The following is a 24,544-nucleotide window of genomic DNA, read 5'->3' as shown; positions in this document are numbered from 1 at the left end:
CCCCATCATCTTCAAAATACAGAGTGGGGTGGTATCAGGGTCTCCAAGCTTTTGTTCCCATCCTTCACCACAGTCAACCCATGGTTCTTTCTTCTCCCAGTAAGAGTGTATCTGTGAATAGTGCAATGTTCCAAGCTGAAGAGTGTGTCATCATGAAGAGATGTGACTTATTTCCAGAGCCCAGGAGATCTGAACATTCTCTGACAACAGGACACCTCAGGGCAATGGATTCTGATTGGATAGATGGCCACACACTGTGAAAAAAATCTCAGGGGCCCTTGCTATGAGGTCTAAGGTTGCCTTGGCAGGAAACCAGGGCCTAGGGCTGAACAAAGCAGAAATGGGGTGTTTTCATAACTATCCCAGTTGGATACAGTTGAGCATATTCAAGTCTGTAGATGCCACACACACTGAACACACACCTCTCTGGTCTCCAGTGAACTGTATCAGCCTTGGGACTCATTGCAGGCAAACATTAGCAGATCGTGTCCTACGATGCTTGGCACAGTATCCACGTAGTAAGTATTTAGTAGTGGCTAGCTACTGCCAAGAATCTCCTGCATTCTCTCTCCTAAAACCACAGTTAGAGTCCTGGGTAGAAAACCAGGATAAAAAGCCAATAAGCATACTTACAGTCCGGAGGAGCATTATCCATGTCACCTCTGCAAGTTCTATAAAAATAAAGTACACTTGCAAGCTGGTACTGGCAAAATAAATGGCCAAACTGTGCCCAGGTTGGTTGTGTAAACATGGCTGCAAAATCTAGACTCTTGGGGAATCTTTGAATCTTCCAAAAGTGAAGGAATCCCTTTAAATATTTGAAGTCCCTCTTTAAGAGGTCGTATTCAGAGAGAGAGCCAGAATGGATGTGGTGGGAACTGCCACCTGATCTTCCTCTTGGTCACAGAACCCCAAGGATTGCCAAAGTCCAGCACAAAACCAGATGTGACTGTAAACCGAGAGGATTCAAGTGCTTTGGTCTAGAACAGAGTGGCAAGAAGCAGAACTAGAAAGTTTTAGGTCTGGAGAGCAGGGAATAACTTTCCACAACATCGTGGATGTTTCTACCAATTGAACAATTAATAATGTCAAACCATACACAAACTAGTTCCCTTGTGTGTCATTTAATTGCCACAGTAGTCCTTAATGTATTATTCAACCTTTTAGTGATAGAGAAATTGGATAGCCAAGGAGCTAAGTAACATATTCAAGGACACAGACAAAGAAGCTAACATATTGGTGAATTACAACAGTCTTCCTCTTATCCATAAATGATACATTTGAAGAGTCCCCCTGGGTACCCAAAACTATAGATAGTGCTGAATACCATATATACAGCTTATTCCTATATGTATAGTGCTGAATATCATATATACTGCCTATTCCTACATGTACATGGCATGCCCATGATAAACTTTAATTTAAAAATTAGGCACAATAAGTAATTAACAATTAAGTAATAATAAAATACAACAAACATAACAATATACTGTGATGAATATAGTATAAATATGGAAATCTCTATCTTCCCTCAATATCTAATTATAGTGACTCACTCTACCTGTGATTGTGTGATCCCTATGTGATGAGATGTAATGAGATGGTATGAAGTCGAATGATGTAGGCACTGTGAAAATAGCCTTAGTCTACCACTTGAGTAGTTTTTGAACCCAAGCACTGCAGTACTGTGAAAACCATATGAAGACAGCCCTGAGTAAAGGACAGGTAGCATACACAATGTGGATACAAGGCATAAAGAGATCACTGGTGTCCTGGGAGAGACTAACTCTAGAGCATGGGATGTTATCACGCTACTCACAATAGTGCATGATTTTAAACTTAGGAATTTCTCCAAGTTTCCATTTAGTATACTTGGCTCAGGTTCATAGCTGAGTGTAAGCAACAGAAACTGTGGCTAGTGAAGCCCCAAGTAAAGGAGAACCAATATGCTTTTGACTACTTCAGCTTTCCACTTCCATTCCTATGCATCTGGAGCACTGTGATCAAGAGGTCTACACACAGAGCTGGCAAACTGGGAGGGGCGGGGTGCCTCCTTCAGAGCCTACACTTAGTGTTCCTACCACACTGTCTCAGCAGGCATTACTGGATTTGTTAATGAGCATGAGAGATGTTAGGAAGAATTTTTCATTGGAAAGTGATATCAAAGACAGATGATTGGTTAGAAGTAGCTTCCAGAAATCTTTGCCCTATGGGCATAAGTGTCTGACAAGCTCAGAGCCCTTTATGGATCTCTTCTTATCTAGGGCTCCCATTATGTCTGAGTTCCAGCCTTCAGAGCAGTCTGCCTACAGATCCCACTAGAACAGTGTTTCTCAACCTGTGGGTTGTGAAAGGCTCTTTCACAACCTAAGACCATTGGAAAACACAGATATTTACACTACAATTCCTAACAGTAGCAAAATTACACTTATGAAGTCACAACAGAAGTAATTTATTGTTGTTGGGGGAGGGGTCACCACAGCATGAGAAACTATTAAACATTCACAGCATTGGGAAGGTTGAGAGCCCATGCACCAGAAGGTGGATGGGAACTGCATCAAAGCATTGCTGTCTCCACCTCAGATAAACTCCCCAGAGTCACCAGAACAGTGCATTGTAAATTTTCTCATCTGGAGATGATCCAGAAAAGACTTTTGCCCCACTCCAGGGCCCAAAGAAGGAGCCTCTGCCACCTGCATGTCCTACATGCCCTATGTGTGCTGGAGGGTGGGGGAAGGGAGCTGGAGGTACTTGCTACCTTAGCAATCTGTCTCCTATTAGACCAACTGGGACAGACAGCAGGTCCTCCCCCACCTGTGAGAATGGGGTGGGCCTGATGACGGAAAAAGGCTGGTAGGAGAGGATGAAGTGGGTTGGTAGGCTGCCTCCAGTGGCAGGCAGCATAGAAGGAGGCCTACAGCCGTCACTTATCTGTTGTTACTAAAGCAATCTGTCCCTACAATGGTGTTGGCAGAAGTCATGCTGCACTGGAGGGCCTGTCTGCCTCCAGAGTCTATGCTGGGTCCTTGGCACTCCACTGTGTCCCAGACCCAGAGAAGGTGGTAACTCAATGTTTGTTTGTCAAACTCAGAATGGAGCCTCTCCAGGAAGTGTCCCGGAAAAGGGTTCTGTCCTTGGTGCTAGGCTCTTTCACATTTTTAACAGTAATTTGAATGAAGACGAAGAATCATATTTATCAAACTTGCAGGTGACAAATTCTAAGACTTGGGACGGTCAAATGAGATAATACAAGAGTAGTCACGTGGTATTACAGTAAGGCTCAGGCCACTGATTGGGATGACCCACAGTTTGAAGCAATCTGTCAAAAAAATGGTCCCTCTACCCCAAAATTAAATGTGATTAAAATAAGTTCAGATTTTAAATTTCAAGCAAATATATATGTAAAAACTACCAGACTGCAGAAGACCATATAAAACATACCCACAATGAAGGTGGGCAGTGCCACTCCTAATTCCTAAAGCCTGCTGTGCATGTGACTTTGACCCTGGTCTTTGCGATATTCACCTGCTGCACGTTGTGACTGGCCAGTCAGAGTCAGAGTCACCCCTATCTAATCAACATGGACAGGCAACAAAAGAGAAAGAGCCTGTCTAACTACTACCAGAGTTGGGAAGTCCCCGTCATCCCTTGCAAAGGCTCACAACTTGCCAACCCCGCCAGGATGTTTGACTCAGACAAGACAGATAGGAAGTGAGTTGGCAAAAGCCTGCTATTTGATATTTTCTTCACAGAAGATAAAAAGAGTGGGGAAGAGAAGGCATGAAAATAGGTAAGCCACTGCCAAGGGCAATTGCTTGTGCCCTCAAGGAAAGACCTCTATTTCCTGGACTTTTACAACCAAGTTATATTTCTCATTTTTCAAAAATATTTATAAAAGCTCAGAATTTTCCAGCCCAAGACAACAGGAAATCAGCCCAGTTTTGTGGTATTTTCATGTTGAAAAGGAAGACTTAACAGCCCTTCATGCCTCCCATGAGATACGGTAAATTGGTGATCAAGCTCCAGCTCACTAGATGCCCTCACCGTCCACTGGGAGGTAAAGATGACTAAACAGAATAGACACACATAGCCATCTCCACATACAGCTGTCCTGCAAAACGGCTTCCCACTTCCTGAGTACTCATTGGCTTCCCAACAGCTAATGTCCTCCACCATCTGGACACTCAAACACCCTTCTTTTTAGCCAGGTGTGATAGCACATGCTTACAATTCCAGCAACTCGGGAGGTCAAGGCAGGAGGTTCACTGGGAATTCAAGACTGGCCTGAACTATAATGTAGAATCTATCTTAAAAAATAATTCTTTTTAAAAGGCAAAACAAAAAACACATTTCTTTTGAAGATCAGAAAACTTAGTGAGTATCTATGTGGAAAGAAAGAAGAAAATCAAACATTATGTTGGGTCCAGTGGGAATTATAAATGTGTGGAAGAAGATGGTTGCTCTCAAGAAATGTGCAATTAAGTAAATGGAAATACCCAAAATAAAGTCAATAAATTGCAATTTACCAGGAAAATCTTGGCAGCCTGACATTGCAGAGAGTCTCTAAGTAAGCTATGGCTGCTGCACAAAAATGCCTGGACCCAGGAAATGGCTGGAATGTAAGAGCACCCAAAAACTTGGTTAGCCAGTTAAAAATCTCTTCCATGCCTGGCAATATTTTAAAGTTTGCAAATAGAAGTATTAAGTGAAAATGCCATTCTTTCAAAACAATATGTGCCAGAGAAATTTTATTTGACAGTTGCAGAATTTGTCTTCTATATTTGGCTGTGTGGTATGTCTTAGACTTGTACTCTGGCTCTCCTGAACACACCAACCCAGGCCTCATCAAATTAAAACTGAGAGCGATTACATCACTATAAATCCTAATGCAAATAAAATAGTATTTCACTGGGTAATGACAGCCAGTAACATAAACACAGTTTATACAAATTATTTAATGAGTCTTGTGTCTAAGTATTTGCCAAGAAAGGCCAGTCTTGCTTAAGTCCTGGAAGGAGGAATGAAGGGGAATGGAATGAGGAGAAGCAGTTCATGCAAAAAGGGCTGGCATCAGCAAAGCTTGCTCGCTCCACTTCCACTCAACACACAGTCTGGGGCTCACCATCAGCCCAGAGTCTCCAACCAACTTGACACTAGGTACACAGTTGGCATGTTGAATCCCAGGCATTTAATGCCTCTTTTCTTGAGTCTTCTCATTTGACCAGATGACCAGTTGCCCATCTAATAACACATGGGTCAATGAGGGAGCAGTACAGGAAGAGGGGGAGCAGTGGAGATCCATACCTGTGTCAGGCCTTGGAGAGAGCTGTGGCTAGGACTCAGATGCCCATTCTACAGGCACTGCAGCAGGGTCCTAGAGACACGTGTGGAGGGAACACAACCAGGAGGGCTGCGTGTGTCCACAGCTCCCCTGCCATCCTGACCAGAAGCACTGTGGTTAGGTTACTTCCCCTCCCAGGGTCTCCAGCCACTCTCTCTGCCCCCAGAAAGGAAAGAGTGTACTACCAGATAAACCAGGGAAACCACTGACTTTTCCAAGGACAGAAGTGCAGCCTCATTGGTACTTAATATCCTGAGAAAAGTCAAGCATGCACAAAACTGGACACAGAGGTATGAGTAGAGATGAACAGGAATCCTGCTGCTGCTGTAGAACTATTGAAAGGGGAGTGCCTCAAAGCACTGCCTGTGCCCCCACCCCACTCTTGTTCTGGCTCCATTCCATGAGGAAGCCCAGAGGTCAGCCATGTTTAGTAGCAACTGAGATACCCAGAAACAATCCAGCAGAAAGCATATGCATCATCTCCCCTGCAACTGCGCTGAAATTCTGCAGCTGCAGGTGGCCTCTGAGCTAAACTTTTGGAAGCCCTGGCTATAAAGAACTGGTCAGAACAATGGTTGTGTTAGTCAGGCATCCTGCATTGAGCCCTCCAGGACTCACCTAAGACTGATCACTTTCTATGAAGGCACAGGCTGCTCATAAGGTCTGCATAGACTTCAAGGAGTTGGGTATATTTCTTTTCCAAACTCTACTCAAAGCAAATGGCCTGTCCTCTCCAGTTCCTATGCTGAGCCCTCAGAATGGGCACACAGAATCAGAGATTCGCTACCAGCCCAGTCCGCATCTCTTGCAGCGAATAGGGACCACAGAATGGAACAACAAAGCCTTCCTATAGAATGCTAAGCACATGACATAGATATGTTAGCCTATCTTCCAACATGTCACAAAGACCAGCAACAAACACTGCTTTAATACCGACTAGGTGCTAAGCTCTACTTGGCATATTAATTCAAATGCCCTCACCACACCTGTGTAAACCAAAAGTATGAGTACACCAGGAGCTCCCTAGATGGGAACTGTCCTGTCTAAAAAGCATCTGAATGATAAAATTTTCTCTAACCCTCTATACCAAGCCAGACCTATCCAGTCACCTTGACTATGCAGACAGGCTCCTATTGTTAGTAGTGGTTCAAATGATAGGCAACCCAGCCCTGCCACCAGTAGCTTGAAGTGTCCCCCCATTAGGGACCTCTGTTCAGGTAAACTTGATCCCAGACTACCTGTAGGAAGGAATTTTAGGACAGGCTGGAGTGAAACTAAGTAAGTTGATTAAGGTAATTCTGAATGTTAGAGAGTGAGAGAGATGTTTAAGAAACAGAGGGAAAATAAACTAAGTCATGGGTGCAAGTTCTCAAGTTAATTAGACTTTGATTTAGTTGGAATTACTATTGCTGTGATCAAACACCATAACCAAAAGCAAATAGGAGAGGAAAAGACTTATTTAGCTTACACTTACACATCACTGTTCAGCATCAAAGAAAGTCAGGACAAGAACGAAAGCAGGGCAGAATCCTGGAGGCAGGAGCTCATGCAGAGGCCATAGAGGGTGCTGCTTACTGGCTTGGTCCTATGGCTTGCTCAGCCTGCTTTCTTATAGAACCCAGGACCACCAGCTCAGGGATGGAACCACCTACATCAATCACTAATTAAGAAAATTACCTACAAGCTTGCTTACAGCCCAATCTTATGAAGACATTTTCTCAATTAGGGTTCCCTTCTCTGATGACTCTAGCCTGCGTCAAGTTGACATAAAATTAGCCAGCACAGTTGTCTTTACCATGGCACTATGTATGTATTTATGTATGTATGCATGTACATATGTATGTATATAATCATGTGGCTTTCTATGTTACATTCCTATATTATTTACAACAAGATTTAACGCCTAGCATAAAGGTTAAATGAAAATATATGAACTTCTTTAGTTCTTTTTTTCTCTCCTTTTTTAAAATTTATTATATTTGTGTTTTAATTTTACACATCAGCCATGGGTTCCCCTGTCCCCCCTCTTCCCACTCCCACCCCCACCTCTCCCCCCAGTCCCTCCCCTCCATTCCCATCTCCTCCAGGGCCAAGACTCCCCTGGGGATTCATTTAAACCTGGTGGATTCAGTACAGGCAGGTCCATTCCCCTACTTCCAGGCTGAGCAAAGTGTCCCTGTGTAAGCCCAAGGTTCCAAACAGCCAGCTCATGCACTAAGGACAGGTCCAGGTCCCACTGCCTGGGTGCCTCCCAAACAGTTCAAGCTATTCAATTGTCTCACTTATCCAGAGGACCTGCTCCAGCTGGGGGCTCCACAGCCTTTGGTTCATAATTCATGGAAATTTGCTTGGCTATTTGTCCCTGTGCTTTTCCAATCTTGGTCTCAACAATTCACACTCTTACAGTCCCTCCTCTTTCTCGACAACTAGACTCCTGGAGCTCCACCTGGGTCCTGACTGAGGATCTTTTGTAGAGCAAAGGACACGGTCAACAAGACAAAGCAACAGCCTACAGAATGGGAAAAGGTCTTCACCAACCTCACATCTGACAGAGGGCTGATATCCAGAATATATAAAGAACTCAAGAAATTAGACATCAAAATGCCCTACAGTCCAACTAAGAAATGGGCTATAGAACTAAACAGAGAATTCTCAACAGAGGAAGTTCAAATGGCTGAAAAACATTTAAGGAATTGCTCAACATCCCTAATTATCCGGGAAATGCAAATCAAAATGACTCTGAGATACCACCTTACACCTGTCAGAATGGCTAAGATCAAAAACACAGAAGACAGCTTATGCTGGAGAGGATGGGGAGCAAGGGGAACTCTCCTCCACTGCTGGTGGGAATGCAAGCTTCTACTTTAGTTCTTTCTCCAACCTTAAAGAATTTGCTTTTGTAAATTAAAATCATATGTGATTTTATAAGGAGGGTCATTTAAATTTAGGGATCAGAGTAGACTGCTGGCACACCTAAGCTCAAGGGCACAAACATTCTGACCCTAAGTAAGTGTAGTATGTTTTAACATTCTTGTTTGAGATATCTTTAGAAAAACACACATTATCTCTGCAGGCAATTCTGGATTTATCACTTGTGTTCAAGTGTCTTGACTGCCATCAGCAGGAAAGACAAAGTAGACCCCAGGATGAGAAGCTTCTTCCTCTCCGCATGGCCCCCTAATTTTCCCTGTCTTTTTATCATGCCTTCCTATCACCCAGGATGTTGGACTAGATAAACAAGTCATTATTCCTGAGGGGCAAGGTCAAAATCTCTTTGTCATCTTTTAGGTTGGTGAAACTCCTTTCACTAGACCATGGTGTTTTGAATGTGGTCTTGCTGAAATGGAGAGGAAGATATGCACCAAGAAAAGAACAAGAAAGTGAGCAGAACAAAGACCTATCATTCTCCATCATCACCATCTTTTTGTCCAAGCTTGCTTTGTAATAGTGTGGGTACCACTCAACCTCACAAGACTGTCTTTTTTTTCCCCCACTGGAAAATAGTGGGACTCTCCTAATATAGGTTGATGCCTGGAGTACTGCTAGAAACATCTCAAGTAAATTGTTCAAGACAGCATGTTTAATTCAAAACATGAATCACTTGAAAAATGTAAAAATCCACACATGGGTCTTCCTTGTTTACCAAGCTGCGGCAAGATCCCTAAGTGAGCTCTTAAAAGTCCACAGTCACAAAGGTTAAAACAACATGGGTAAGTAGAAGAAGCTCAAGACACTGGTCTCTGATCACCTCCTCCCTGACTCCCTATACATCCCTCAGTTTGCTATATCCAGATAGGAAAGTATTACTGCTTTCCCGATCCATACTCCAGCCCCATCTCCATCTAGAAATTTCCGCTTTATAAAGGGTCTCGCTTACCACCAGCTGCTCCTGTTAGATACCTATAAGGAATCCCCAGTTCCCCTTCCCTTGTTCCCAACACCCTTTCCACCATAGCTACCACCATTAACTTTAACTCCTACATACTTCTCAAGGACTTTTCCACTGACTTTGTTCAGCCCCTGCTCAGGTATCCTCTGAGTTGTCTGAGTGCCCTTGCTTCCAGCTGGTCTCCATTGAGACCCTTCTACAGGGGAATCTGATCAGCCCAATTCTCTTCCTTGGAATACCCCAAAGCTCAACCTACAGGGTAAATCCCTCCCCAGGATACTTCTGTTGTCCTTGGCCTGGCATCTACCCAGCCCTTCCCACTAGGCCTTGAACTATTTCATATAACCTCAGGGCTGCCCTCTCACATCTCTCCATGTCTTCCTAAGCTGTTTCCTCTGCCTCAAGCCTCTCTGTGTGTCCTTACCATTCTGCTAACCCTTCAAAACTCAGTTTAGCATCTCCTCCTGCCAAGGGTCATCTCTGTGTCCTCATATCTGGACACATGCCTACTTATGATCTCATCATGCCCTCAGCTCGACCATGTATCATTTAGATTCTGTTCACACCGTGCTATATTCATAATACACTGTTCCCTAGAGACAGGAAAGAGGCCCTTTCCTGTGCAAACCAACCCTTCCACAGTTTCTGGCAATGTAGCAGGTACTCAACAGACACTGGCTGAGTGAATGGCTGATGGAGTCGTTGGTAAAATCTTCTATAACATCACAGCAAACTTCTCAAACTAAAACATCTAAGTCTATTTCAATGGAGTACAGTGAAGAGGACTTCTCCAAGGTCCACAGCTCAACCTACAATGACCAAGACTGGGACACAACTCTCCCACCCACCCAGCCCCACCCAGCCCTCCCCGTTTCTGGTGTTAAGCATCCAAGCCCACTTTCTCCTGCTGTCTCAATTGCATTGTTCTTTCTGGCCCTGGACAAATGACTTTAATCCTTTCTAGCTCTTTAACAGACCAGCAAACATGGGGAGAGGCTAAAGGAGTCAAGGTGAGAAGTCTGGCTCCATCACTCTTTTTCCTGAGTTTCTTTGACCTTGTGTGTAAATAGACTGCTTTCTGAAACCTGGCCTTTAATATGTATGACTATATTCATCTTCCTGGCCTGCAGGTGGGGGACAGAGGGCTTATTCCTGGCTTTAAAGAAAGAGAAATAGAGGCATCACCCAGATAGAACTGACTGGAGAATACTCAGCAGACTTGGAGTTAGAAGCTAGGCCTCTCTATTCCCTGACCAGTACATAATTCTTCTTCAATTGCTCTGAAAATGAAAACCACAGGATTATTTTGCAGGAGAGAAAAAAAATCAGCCTAGAGAAGCTGTAACCACATTTCCGACAAGCTCCAGTCGGGGGACCCTATAACTTACATAAATGACTTCTTATTTATACCACAATTGACAACCACAACATGACAGTCTGTGTTGCTTCCTTGGAGTGTTCTCTTTGTTGATTGTCTGTGCTGATCTCCCTGAAGGAAAACTCAAATATGGCCCAAGCAGGAAAACAAACCATGAGACATCACTCAAAGCAGCTCCAGACTCTCCTTCCCTGTGACCTGGCATGGGCAGGGCCAAAGAGAATCTGATGAACTGTCCCCCTGCCCCATGGGCCTAAGTCCCTCTCCCACCTGCCCTCTGCTGTGTCCCTGCAAATTGGGGACTACTTTAAGGGAGTGTGTGTGAGTGTGTGTGTGTGTGTGTGTGTGTGTGTGTGTGTGTGTGTGTGAGAGAGAGAGAGAGAGAGAGAGAGAGAGAGAGAGAGAGAGAACCAACAGATCATAAGGAAGAAATGCAGTGACAATTTCCCAACATGGCTAGGAATCAATACAAGCGGCTGTCTGGGTTTTTCCATCAAAGGGAGGCTGCCTCACTTCTCCAAAGTCAAGAGCAACAGAGAGCTCCAGTGCTTGGACTCCCAGCTGCTTCATCAGAGCAAAATAGTTTAAATTTAAAACTCACTGCAGTTGGGTTTGAACTCAGCTGGGACTTGATTTACTGCTAATTCATTTCTCCGATTCCTATAATTCTAAACTCAGTCACCAAACAGTTCAATGCTGATAGAATCACCAGTGCGATGCTTTATGAATGGGCCTCAGGGGAATTTTGTTAGTAAGTGTGTGTTACCAACCCTTACTAACTCAGAAATGGAACTAGTGCTCAGGCAGAGGGTACTGGAGACCCAACAATTGAGCAAGGAGGTTATCAGTTGATGTCCCTGGGTAATCCAAAGCCAAATGCCACTTGGAATGGTACCCTTGTCAATGCAAAACACAACTCTCCTTCCAAAGAATATAAGAGATAGTTTACACCGAGCCAAATATGAGTGATTGTGATCTAGGATCACAGTTTCGTATCGCCTCTGTTAACAGGATCCACTAAGAGAAATGATTTCATAAACTGTTATGAACACAGATCAAAAAGTAGTCATAAGTTAACACATTTACCAAATACTGAGATCACGGGAAGGTGGGTACAGCAAGTGGGGAAATTCTGCTATAGGTTTCAGATGCTACCCAATGACATTCTTAGCTTTGGGGCTGACAGAAGTTAATGGTTTAGTAAGAATATATTCCGAATGTTTTACCTGATAGTCAAAAGGATGTTAGGTCAGACACAGGGGTCAGCAAAAATATCTACTAAAAAGGACTAAAGATAACTCAAGAAGATTTTTGTTCCCCATCTGCAATGTTCTGACTCTCTGAAATCATGAAGTTCTAACCAGTCAAACTCCAAAGTCTCTAGGAACGTCAGTTCACAGCCCCACCCCGTCCCCCACACACAATTTGCCTATCTAAGGTGAATAGCAGGTGGTTAAAATGATTTCTATAGGAAATACAATCTCTGGGTCACTTTTCATGGTTAAGGCCATGAAGTTATAGTAAATCACAAACCTTCATCCCCCTTTAGGGTGTCAAAGGTTCCCCAACACATCTCAGGAGAAAACTGGTTTCAACTATTCAAAATTTAGAGATGTGTCTTAATAATGCAGGTCTCATTTGTTAATTTGATAAAGAGCATTTCTCTTTGTCAGTTATTCTAAGGCCTGCCATTCCCTAAGAGTAGCTACAGTTGGGGGATATGGAAAAGATGAATGTCATTACTCACATGTTTTCCAAGCATCTGCCTTGATCAACGATGTGCAACAGAAAAGTACCACTTGTTGGAAATAAGTCCATGATCTACCAGAGCTGCGTTCAGACTTCTGAAAACAATCCCGATAGAAGACAGGCACCTGCCTGTAGACCATGTGGCCATGCTCATAGAAGTTCTGTAAGAATTCAGTTATTTCTGGGTCCTCAAAAGCATTTGATAGCGATAAGAGGTAGGCGGAATCTCTGAAAGCTGTACCCCACAAGTCTTCACTTTATCAATACAATACATTCCTCTTCCTAGTGTATTCTCCTCCAAGCTGACCTTGAACTTAAAAGCATCCCATTGAAGGATAGTATCTACTATAATGTTGCTGCTGCCACAGTCTCCCCTCCACCTCCTGCCCTCTCTTCTCCTCCTCCTCTTTCTCCCCTACTCCTCTAGTTAGGGGACAAAGCCAGGACCTTGCACATGCTAAGCAAATACTCTACCACTGAACTACATCCCCAAAATGTCTTCTACCAAATGAAGTACTTATTCCAGGAGATGTCAGCAGATTTAAATACATCAGCACAAAGCAATCCCACTGCCAGATAAACTGTAAAACATATAGTTAATAATAAACAGGCTTCCCTTTAATACATTTGCTATACATATTAAGATGGAGAGGACACAGAAAGTATCTGCAGAACTTTCTTAGCCATGTAATTTTTTTTAACTGGGACATGAAGAGGGGACATTCAGTGGACTAGGCTTTGGGTAAACTAGTTTGGCCATCTCTCTCCATCTATCATCATCTAATCCACAGTAAGTTTCACACAGAGAGTGATACTTTGATTCTATGCCCATTAACATGAACAGCACCCTATCTAACTCCATTCTGCACATCCAGCAAATATTTATTGATCACCTAAAAAAGATACACTCTGGGTTGGAATGAGTATAAAAGAAGTATTAAATGGCTCCTCTCAATCTAGGACATCAGGAAATATAGTCATCCCTTGCCATCTGCAAGCAATTTGTTCCAGGACACCACCACACTCCATGGATAAAAAAACTGCAGATACTCAAGACTGTTATATACAATGATATAATTCTTGCATACGTGCAACATAGCCCTATCTTCCTGTATACTTTAAATCATCTCTCGATTGCTTATAACACTAATACAATGGAAATGCTATGTAAATGGTCATTAGGCTGCATTGTGCGGGGGAAATAAGAACAAGGAAAAGAGTCTGTTCACATTCGGCGGAAATATGATTGTTTTTAATATCTTCAATGCACAGTTAGTTGAATCCACAGATGTGGAACCCATGGATACAGAGAGCAGGTTGTACATGATTTCAATTGTCATCACTGCCCCTGCGGGGCAACAGCTTCTTTGTCATTGTGGAAAAGAACGAATGGAGTTCCTGATTGCACAAGACACGCTTTCAAACAGGGGTGGAGCACAGAACTCTCAGGCAGACTGCTCTGCAAACCCGGGTCTCTGTGCCAGGGAGTTGCTCTCATCAGTCAGTAGTTAAAAGAAAGGGCATCTAGGGAAGGAAGATGGGTCAGCCTCTAATGGGGAGAGAGCTGAGAGAGGTCGCAAACACAGTGTGATCATTGAGCCTTTGCCCAGATTGACCCAAGAAAGGCCTCAAAGTGTGAGAGTTGCAATAAATAAATAAATAAATAAACAAATGAATGAATGAATAAATAAACAAATAAACAAACAAACAAATAAATAAACCAACCTCAGAAAGGATAGGGCTGGCTAAAAGCAACAACTTAAAGAAACATTTTATGCAGAAATATCCTCTATTCCCACACTTCAATGCTTACAATAGGACTCAAAAGTATGAGTGAGGACAGATCATTTGCTCTTGTCCCCTGCTTCCTAGCAGCTGTGCCATCAGCTCACATGAGCAGAAGTACCTGGGATGCCACCAGACCACACTGAAAGGCACTCCTGGGGCTGAAAGAGCTCAACGTCAGGGAACTGCCTTGATACCTGTTCAGTATCTCTTCTTCTTGTTACTATGACCCGCTCAATAATTTTATCGGTATTAGCTCATTATAAGTCATAGCATAATTTCACTGGGAAGAGCCCTGGAAATGCCAGCACTCATTTCTAATGTAGTTTCAGTTGGGACTATGGGCTGGGTGACCTGCAGTGTGGTTGGCTAAGACTGCCACAACTCTATGAATTTGGAGAGTTCTTTATTAGAGAATTCCTTCCTGTCTCACTGTCTAGACCCTGAAGAGCTGCACAGTCCTTACATGAGGCTCAATTGCTGTATTTGCCCAGATCTGTCCTATCCCACCCTGTTGTGGGACATTTGTACACTGTGTGAAGATATATTGCTGTGATTGGTTTAATAAAGCGCTGAACAGCCAATAGCTAGGCAGGAGGTATAAGAGAGACTTCTGGGCAGAGAGGGAAGAAGGAGGAGATGAATCAAGGCATACAAGAGATGCCATGGAGACACAGAATGAGTCGGACACATAGAATGGGAAAGAGGTAAAAGCCATGGAGATTAATGAAAACATATATATTAATTTAAGTTATAAGAGCTAGTGGGACAAGCCTAAGCTAAGGCTGTGCTTTCATAATTAATAGTAAGTCTCCACATCATTATTTGGGAGCTGGCTGGTGGGACAGAGAAAAACTTGATACATATGATGACCAACATGAGGCACCAGATATTGTGGCTTCTTTTAATGTTTTATTATTCAATAAAGCGCAGTAGTCAAATATTAGAGAATGAGCCTGATTGGTCCATAGAGCAAAGGAGGAAAGAGCACTTCACCTTTTTTCTAGCTTCAGCCATTCTTCCTCCGGCCTCCCCCTCAATGTGACCCGTGACAACTCATACCAGCCGTGTTATCCCGAAGCCCTTACTGTCTTTCTTCCTTCAGAGCAAAGGCCAGGCTCCTGTAAAAGTTCTATTATCAGACACAGTGGGAGGAACCACAGAGGTCCAGCCCTGGGCCTGACCATCTCTCAATAAAGTGATGTCACACCAGCATCTGGGAAAGCTGGGCTGAGATCAGGGCCTCAGGACAGGCTAGGGGGCAAATCCAGGGACCCCTGTCTTTGCCCAGAATAATACTGTTTACATTTCTTCTGGCCACTAGAATTTCATATAAAATTTCAATTGAACAAGGACTCCCTCCACTTTATATTAAATATTTTTTAAATCACCACTCTAGAACAACCTCCTCATTTTGTAACTGGCACTACTGAAACATAAAATGATCTCTCCAAAAATCCCTTTTCTGGTAAATGACCAAGCTGAGATTTACATTTTGCTATATCCAAAGCCTTCTTTTCCTATAACACCAGTGGTTATCAAGCACAAAGAACTTATAGGAATTATTTATGAATCTAAGAATATGTCCACATGCCTGAGAAGTTCTGCTGCCTTCGGAGGACAAAGGGAAGGGTGGGGTGTGGAGATGGCTCAGCAGATGCTGAGGCTGGAGTCAGAATTCTGAGGACCTGGAAATGTCATAGTTGCCAGAACCCAAGACTTGGTTACAAAAGTTCAGCTGAAATTATTCGGTCAATAATAAGTCACAAGAAAACATGGGCTACAGAAATGACTCAGTTAGTAGAGCACTCATAATGCAAGCATAAGGACCTGAGTTCAGTCCCCAGCACCCACATAAAAAAGCCAGATACAGCAATAGGCACTATGATCCCAGCACTGGGACTCTGAACAGGAAGGGCCTGTGGCTTGCTGGTCAGACAGTCCAGCCAAAATGGCAAGCTCAAGGTTCAGTTAGAGACCCTGCCTCAAAACATGTAAGGTGGCAATCAACTGGAGAAGCTCTCAGCATTGACCTCTGGCTTCCACATATACACACAGACACTTGCACATACATATGAACATGAAACACACACACACACACACACACACAAAACAATATAGGCATTCATATGTACACACACGGCAGTGTTTATTTCTTGATGGATTCCAAGGCTACACCACAGTGGAGCAGGCTGGTATGTTACAGCCTCTGAGAAATCCCATGGCAAGAAACTCATTTGGCTAACTCCTTTAACTTACCTAGTGTCTCAAACTTACTAGACTTGGTAACTTGGGTGTGCATAACATCTATTTACACAACCGCATTTGGGGAATTTCTGCTCTCTTGTTGGTATTTACCTTCAAGAAGCAAGACTGAGATGAAGAGTGAGGAGGAAACATGCCCCCTGCCCTCTGCAATGTTACCATGCCACGTGGACTGGTTCAACAGAAAATCCTGTGTCCATTGTCACCGTGTGCCTCTAGCCCGGTGCAAAGAGAAACCAACAGCCCACCAGTTCTGCCTTGCTTACTTTCCTTCCTTTTGACCTCTGGGTTAAATCCAAGAGCCAGTTTGCTTCACCCTCTGGGCTCTTCACTGGCCTGGGATAAGTGAGTTGGGCTCTCCCAAGAAGAGCGTCATGGGTTATGTCAGATGGGAAGCATTGGTCTGCAGGGATGAGCTGGAAAGACCAGCTATAGTTTCAGTGACCTCGTCTCCAAATGTTCCTCTCCTCCCACTTCATAATGAAAGACTTTCCCTTGTAAGAACTGGGGAATTGATTGCGTTAGGCTAGGTTCAGTACATTGACTGTGAAGACAAGATCCTCTTAGCCAGTGATGTGTTTTGTGTTGGAGTGACAAAACATCCTAAAATCCAATTTGCTGTTGCGAATCCTGGTTCATGGAGAAGGCACCGTGGAGGGGAGTGGATATTCCAGCGTTCAGCCCCAGGCTCCTAGGAGGCTTCAGAACTCACAGGCACCTGTTGGTTTAAATATGAGTCCCTTCTGCCTCCCCTACTCTTGCCCCACCTACTCACCCACCCACCCACCCAGGGGGGAAGTTATTAAATTCTAAGCATGCTGCTTCTAACCTCCCCAAGTTTAGCCGAACTTCCCATCACTGCACAGTGTAGAAGAAAAGCAAATTACACTGTACATGGAATGAAAGTTTCTCTTTTGAAAGTTCGAAGGGAAACCCTAACCACTAGAGCCTCTCTTATTCTATGCCTGAGAGTATGTAGACCAGAGGGACTGAGATGGGGGAGCCCGGGCCTTGGGGAGTGGGACAACACCCACCATAATGCATCACTTCCTGGGGCCCTACTTTGTATATCTTTTCATTTCACAGTGTGATTCCCAGTGGCTCCACTCAGCCTGTGCCCACTCCACCTTCTTTTCCTCTTCTATTCTAAATTCCATATTCCATTACAGCTGCAGGATTGCCCTCCCTGGGCAGGCCATGAGCACCAACCTCCACCTAGTATGACATGACATTGTCCCTGCCTCTGGATTCTAAAACTTAGACCCCCAGAGCCAGTGAATGAATGAAAGAACCACTACAGAGCACCACCCGTGAGCAGTGCCATAGCCTGAATCTTTGCCCAACAGTGAACTGGCCATCTGTTGCTTAGCAACCTGGGCCTGGGGCATCTTTAACTGCCATCTCAGCCTAAGTTCTCATGCCATCAAAATGGTAAGCCACAATACCCAATACTTGGAGCATTCAATAAGAGAGTATCATTTCCACAACGCCAGCGATTTGAAATACTGACTACAAGGAACCCAGAGCTGCACAAAATCCAAAGCGAAGATGTAGACTCCGTTCATTCCCCCCCCCCCCCGACCCGCCGCCATGAAAAACAGAAATTTCCAAATAAAGTAACAGTCAACCCCAGAGCTGAGTGGTCTGCTAGAAGGACCCATGCACACTTCCAGTCCACTCTCAGCCATGGATGAGATTCTCTCCCCTTCATTAATAGAGAAAATTGAGGCTCAAAATAGAAAATTTTGCTTGGGGCCAGAGATAATCCAAAGGAGGAAGCAGGATCCCAGCCCCTCTCTCCCACTCACTTAGCAAGGGGGTGGTGACATGCTGAGTACCTGTAGCCTCACATGGCAAGCAGCTGATGACAAGAAGTCAGGCCAGACTGCTCAGCACTGGGACTTGGTTCTACCACTTCCTGGCTATGTGACTTTGAACAAAATAGGGAACCTCCCTTGTCTCAGTTCCTTTGGGAGGATATAGGGACAGGAGTAGCCATTGCCTCCTTGGGTGTCTCTGAAGAATAAAGGAAGCAACCCCATCTAGAATACTCACACAAGGCAAGATCAAAGGGAGTACTTCATAAACACTGGCCACGACTTTCATCACTAATTAGTACTATTCTCCATTCTGGGGGTTTCCATGAGGGCTAAAGCCAATACTAATGTTCTCAAGGCTGCTTCCCTGGGGAGGCTGATACCGCATGATCACAGGACAGGGTTCCTCACTCAGGACCTCTAGAAGCTATTGTGCTTCACAGCAAGTGAAGAAGCAGCCTCCAGTGGGGAATCAGGACCCCTGCCTGCCTTCCCTTTTAAGATCCACCTCCTTCCACTTAGTGGCAGAGCCTGCTCCTGTCTCCTTGCTGGCTCCACCTTCCTGTCATAACTAGAATGTCTGCAGCCTAGGAAGCAAGGACAGGAGAGAGACCTGGAAAAAGTCTGGACAGTGAGAGGGATCAGGTAGATGGTAGGGGAGGGAACAGTAAGGACTAGCTTTTAAAGAGACAGTGTCTGCAGGGCTCTGTGTGGACCGAGCATTGCTCATTGGAGCCTCCAGGGCAATTACCCTAATCATGTGCATCTCCCAAACAGCCCTTTGATTTATTAGCACGTCTTTTTTAAATGCCGCTTTTAAATATAAATAACACTTAATCATCCAGCTGTCGTTAAATTCATGTTATATTGATTTCGCGGAGTGCCGCAAATTTGGGGGTGAATGGGCTGGTGGATACAAGCACAAAGCTGGGAGGTGGATTTACAAGTACGGGGAGGGAGGGACAGGGCTTTGAAGGAGGAGGAAAGGGGGTGTCAAGGGAAAGAAATCACACACACACACACACACACACACACACACACACACACACACACAATGGCCCAGGGCCTGGACCAGTTTCCCATCAGGGAGCACTGGACACAAATAAGAGGCGAGGTGAGAGGGACACATCCGTTGCAGAGTAATCAAAGCCAAAATCACATCACGCAGGCAGGCAGGTTCACAGTATTGCCACCGCCCCCTCACAGCCAGTGGGAGAGCCACTCAACAGGTCTCCAATGTGCATTGTCTGTGCAATGCCTTCTCTGCTGAGACTGGGTGAGAGCCGCTAAGAAATGCCCCCAGCTGGCTGGGAGGAGAGACGCTCGCTATAATTTCTTTCCATCAAAGCCTGGCAATACCTAGGAGCTCAGAGCAGTTACTAACCCATCCCCCTGAGCTCTCTCCCCAAGGAAGGAATGTTACCTCCCTAGAAAGCCCCCACTTAATTCCCAGCAGCCCTCCTTGGGATTAAAAGGACCCGGTAGGTAGGCCAAGTGTAGGCAGAGATTTCCCTGTCTGCAGGGAGCAGAGCTGAAGCAGGAGAACACAGACAAGGAAGGAGACCGGAGCAAATTGGCTGCCTAGGAGAAAAATTCCTCCCTGAAACATTTTCAGGGCGTGTGTGTGTGTGTGTGTGTGTGTGTGTGTGTGTGTGTGTGTAGGATTTAGTGAGAGCAGAGCAGATCATGGATGAACCATGCCTGCTGTTCACAGGAATGCTTCCAGAACAACTTCCAGCCTCAATAAGGCTGACCAAAGAGAAACATTTGTGTTCAGGCCTTTCCTAGTACATGCAACTGAGTGCCTTATAATGTAGACCAGAAAACTTAAAAAGCCCAGAGAAGAATATTAGAGCAAGGATATTGTGGTATACTCCAGGGCTGGGCAGAAGAGCTAGGAAATGAAACACACACACACACACACACACACACACACACACACACACACACAGAGAGAGAGAGAGAGAGAGAGAGAGAGAGAGAGAGAGAGAGAGAGAGAGAGTTAATTACTGTCTATCTTTTCCTAGAAACCAATGGTAAGTGCAGAAAGTATGGGGATTCTTTTGAGCTCCAGTGTTGGCTTATAACTAGCATAATGACAGTCGACTTTGCATTAAAATGACAGATCCTGAGGCTGTGGGAAGAGGGGGACAGAGAAAGAAGCAGAAGTCTGCTGTGGCAGGGGAGGTCTGCACCCCAGCCTCCTGCCCTCACAGGTCTGGTGAGGGAATGCTTCTCTGGGAGACATTCATTGTCACTATAGTTCACCGCTTGTTATAAACCATGTGCCACAGCCATATGTATGAGTCTGTGGGTCCTCCCCATCCACACACGCCAAGTGTGTGCATGCTATAATGTACCAATGTTTTTCCACAGCCCAAAAGTCAGAAGTGGACACCCCTGTCACCCATGCTTGGACAATCTGACTGCATTTGGCAAGGCTCTAAGAACGTGTGCGCGTACAGCTGGATGTGTACACACCCACTATTCTTAAAAAAGAATGTTTCTCCCTGATCTGGGTTCCCATTGTGAGAAGCTTTCCTTTATCCCAGCTACCTTTTTCAATCAATCAAGTGGCTGCTTACACCACACACAGCAGGGATACAGATTCCCTCCTGGGGCATCTGCTTCCCCCCACCCACCCACCAAGCCTAGCCAGAGAGACCTTGGCAGGGTCAGAAAAAAGTTTGAAAAACAACAGGGCTGGGAGTGCAAAGAAAACCCTATGTGGCTGCACCCCATCTTTGGGATTTATAAGGCACTATAAATCCTGTACCTGCACTTAAGGCCTCCTTGTTCCAGAGTGTTTGCTCCTTGTCCCTCTCCTTCTGGAAGATTTCCAACGTATTTCTCCCTTTGGTAGGTTTGTAGGACACTCTGAACACGCGGGCTTATAAAGAGGGAAGAAGCATATACCGTTTGTATCAGAATGCCCCAAGACACCACAAAGGGTCAGCTATAGAGACACAGAAACTTTCTATGTGTGTATTCAAACCTGAATCATGATTTATCTGAACCTTCTGTTCTTCTCCCTGAAATAATTGAGGCCCCAAAGAAGTCTCTCTTAGAGTCTAATAGGGGAGCCATGAAAAAGTACTTTGGGACTCCATTCACCCCACACCTACCCCATCCATTCTAGGAAAAGTTTCAAAATGAGCAGGCTCTGGAACTGGGGTGGGGGGTGAGGTAGGGTGGGGAGCTCTGGGAAGTACAACTCGAACCATTGGCTTCTGGAAAGCCATTCTGCATGCAGAGGATCTGGACTCTGGGGGACACTAGTAGACCCAATACCTCATAGGGTGCGTATGCCAGTGTGTCCACAGTTCTTTCTCCCTGAAAAGTGTAAATCCCGCTCTACCCTTCCTTCTAGTTCGTGTTCTCAGACACATACCCCAAAGCCATGTGACAGGTGTTAGCTAACGGCACAGAGGGAAATCGCCTCACATGCACAGAGAAGCTGTGTCCCCAAGCCCTGTCTGCTTGCTGTCTACCACTGACTGGCAACGTGAATAAGGTTTGATCCTCCTTAAAGGACCGCAGCATCCTCCCTAGACAAGGATCCCTCCTCTAGCTTTGATGTTAAAGCCCCTCCCTGCCTGAAATCCCGGCACATTCCGGGGAAGCAGTGCCACGCTTCGGAAAGGCATGTGTGCTGCCTTTACTAGGGAAACGCAGAGTCTGTTCCATATGCGCCGCCCTACAGAACTGCAGCCCCGGTTGCTTATGTGGCCTCCTCCCAGGCGCCCGATCACCATAATCTCCAAATCTCTGCCCTTTAAATATCTATCTGTGTTTCTCCTATTAAAAGGGGGTACAAATCCTAGTGTCCAAAAGCCAAGGGCGCAATTGCACTGGGTGGGTCTCCTAAGACCTCCCATGACTTCTCCTGTTTTGTAAAAACCAGTTAGGAAATGAAAGGAGCTAGAAACAGCAAAATCGCTCCCTCATCCTACCAAGCTGGGTAGAAGAGTCAGTCATTTACAAAATCCCACCCTGAAAGTCCTGGGGAAGAGAAGTCTAGGTCCGGTGGAGAGAAGAACACGGGAAATCCCTGCTCCGGGCTGCGCTGCACCTAAGAAGGTGTCCAGGTGGGACGTGGGCAGGTGCGTGAGCTCAGGGTATGCGTATATGCATGTGTATGTGCGTGCGTGTGTGTGTGTGTGTGTGTGTGTGTGTGTGTGTAGCAGGATGGCTCGGAGCAGGCGAGGACTCCAGGACCGGACCCCCGCACCTCCGCCCGCTCTGCCCAGCTGGCCCTGAGCCCGGCCGGTGGCTCCTTACCTGGAAGAGCGGCGTTTCCCTCCTTCAGCCCCAGCGCCGCATTGACACTGCAGATGGTGCCTGTACCGCTGCCTCTCGCCCTCCTCTGAACGTGTGCGTGTGCGCGCGTGTGGCTGCCTCCTCCAGCCCCAGCCCCGAACGCAAATACTCCACCGAGGCACCGGGAAGCCACGAGCAGCAGAGGAAAACGGAGGGGGCCAAATCAGAGCCTGCTGGGCTTGACAGCTCCTCTTGCAGCGTCCAAGGTGGGCGTAATGTCCAACAAAAAGGTCAGAAAATGTGGATCGATTCCAAGCACCCCTTTCCTCCACCCAGCCTCGGAGCCCAAGCAGCGACAGTGGTGGCTCTCAGGGGCTGCGGCGGCGACGCGGGGCTGCCCCCCTTCGTCCCCACCCCCGCGGGCTGAATGTCCTTGATGCCAAGCGGGCACGGCGGCGTCACTCCGCGCCGCCCATGCTAGCCGGGTCGGGCTGCTGCCCGGGCGCGGCGGCGAGTGCGTTGGGGACCCGCCGGGGAGCGCTCTCCGAGCCTCTGCGTGTCTCCCTGGGCAGTGGTGTCCACCTCCTGGCAGCCCAGGGCCGGACACGCCGCTGTTGCCCCCACCCCTGCCCGGGGACTAGCCGGGCAGTGCCCAGGGGCCGGGGCTGGGGGCCGCGGGAGCCGCCGACTTCTCCCGGGGGAGGCACGGATATGCCGTGATAGCAGCGACGGCGGCGGTTGGCGCTGCGGCGGCCAAGAGCGAGGCTATGGTCCAAGCCGAGCTTCCCGGGCGCGCCCCCGGCCCCCCGGGCGGGCTGCTCGCAAAGTTTGCAGGGGGCAGGGAGCGGGGCCGCCGCTGGCTCGGCCGCCGCCGGAGCTCCCGGGCTGCCTGCTGCCGCCGCGGCTCGCTGCTGCTGTGCATTGAAGCCCGGCCAAGCGCTGCAAAAACTCCAGCTGCCTGGCGCTCTCTGGGTCCTCCTCTCCTCCCTCCCGCCCTCCCTGCTTCCCTTCCTCCCTCCCTCTCCTCGCCTCCTCCCCCTCCCCGCCGCCCGCGGCCCGCCGCCGCCGCCGCCGCCGCCGCTCCCTCTCTGGCTCGCTCGCTGGCTCGGAGCTCGCGGCTGACATCTAGACCGAGGTAGAGCGGCCGGCAGAGGGGGCAGGGGGCGCTTCCCCGCACGTTGCCGCCGCAGGCTCGCCGGCTCTCTCCAGTGTGGACGTTTGCAGACACCCCCTGGGTCTTTTGAGCCACCCTGGTGGTGGCGACATAGGGCAGAGTGGTGCATATATGGTGACACCAAGTGCACTTTGATTGAGGCACATTCCCAAGCAGGCATGTGGGTTCAGACGGTCAGACGCACTTTTGGGTATTCCTAACAGACACCAGCCAAAGCATACACCTATTCCCAGCCTAGAATCCTGGTCCAGCCCTGTCCCCCACCAACCAAGGTAATTCTACAGGGCACTAGAGAATGCCTGAGCACAAGGCTTCTTTCTAGTCCTGGGAAAGAAATGAATGGCCAGTGCCCCAGAGCTTGCTGGGTAACCCGATATGTCCAGAGGCTGACCTTGCTTCTCTGTCTCTGAAGCCCTAGATCCTGGACCATATCCCAAGCATATACCAAACAATGCCAACACGACCGAAGGAAGAAATCCTAAGGTTGCTTAAGATGAGACAGCGTCTGGCAGACAGGAAATAGGCGAGGTAGCACTATCTAGGATATCTCAGCATAGACTACTCCCCATCATTGTGCCCAACCATTAAGAAACAAACAAAGCAGGATGCCCACCTATTTATCTGCCCAACTCTGTATGCCTACTTTGACCACAGTGCCAGGGAAATAGCAGTCAGCCATGTCCACTAAGAGTAGCCACTCATCAAAGAAAGTCCTCTCAAGAAGACTATAGTTTGGGGCTCCCAAACCATGCCATTTCTTCATCTTAACTTTCCTCAACCCCAATAACTTCCTGCAAAGGTCTGAAGGTCTGTCCCTCCCATCCAAACCTCTCAGAACCTGCTTATTAGGAAATGATTGACAGCAGTATAAATTCCTACACCTTCC

General features: G+C 46.5%; 1 protein-coding gene across 2 annotated transcripts in view; it reads right to left on the bottom strand.

Moving 5' to 3' along the window:
* Plxna4 (plexin A4) overlaps positions 1 to 23,439 on the bottom strand; it is a 461,538-nt gene extending 438,099 nt beyond the window's left edge. The window contains exons 1-2 of one of the 2 annotated variants that reach the window (XM_036180450.1): positions 22,506 to 23,439; positions 21,001 to 21,114 (exon numbers count right to left, since the gene is read on the bottom strand). The gene's annotated coding sequence lies outside the window, so the exon portion shown is untranslated. The remainder of the gene's footprint in view (positions 1 to 21,000; positions 21,115 to 22,505) is intronic. The other variant, XM_036180449.1, reaches the window with a different exon arrangement.
* Positions 23,440 to 24,544: the final 1,105 nt, after the last annotated feature.

The sequence above is a fragment of the Onychomys torridus genome, chromosome 3 (assembly GCF_903995425.1).
Source record: "Onychomys torridus chromosome 3, mOncTor1.1, whole genome shotgun sequence".
In the NCBI taxonomy this organism is placed as follows: domain Eukaryota; kingdom Metazoa; phylum Chordata; class Mammalia; order Rodentia; family Cricetidae; genus Onychomys; species Onychomys torridus.
Note: the sequence above shows the minus strand (reverse complement) of the source record. Positions and strands in the feature narration are given on the sequence as shown.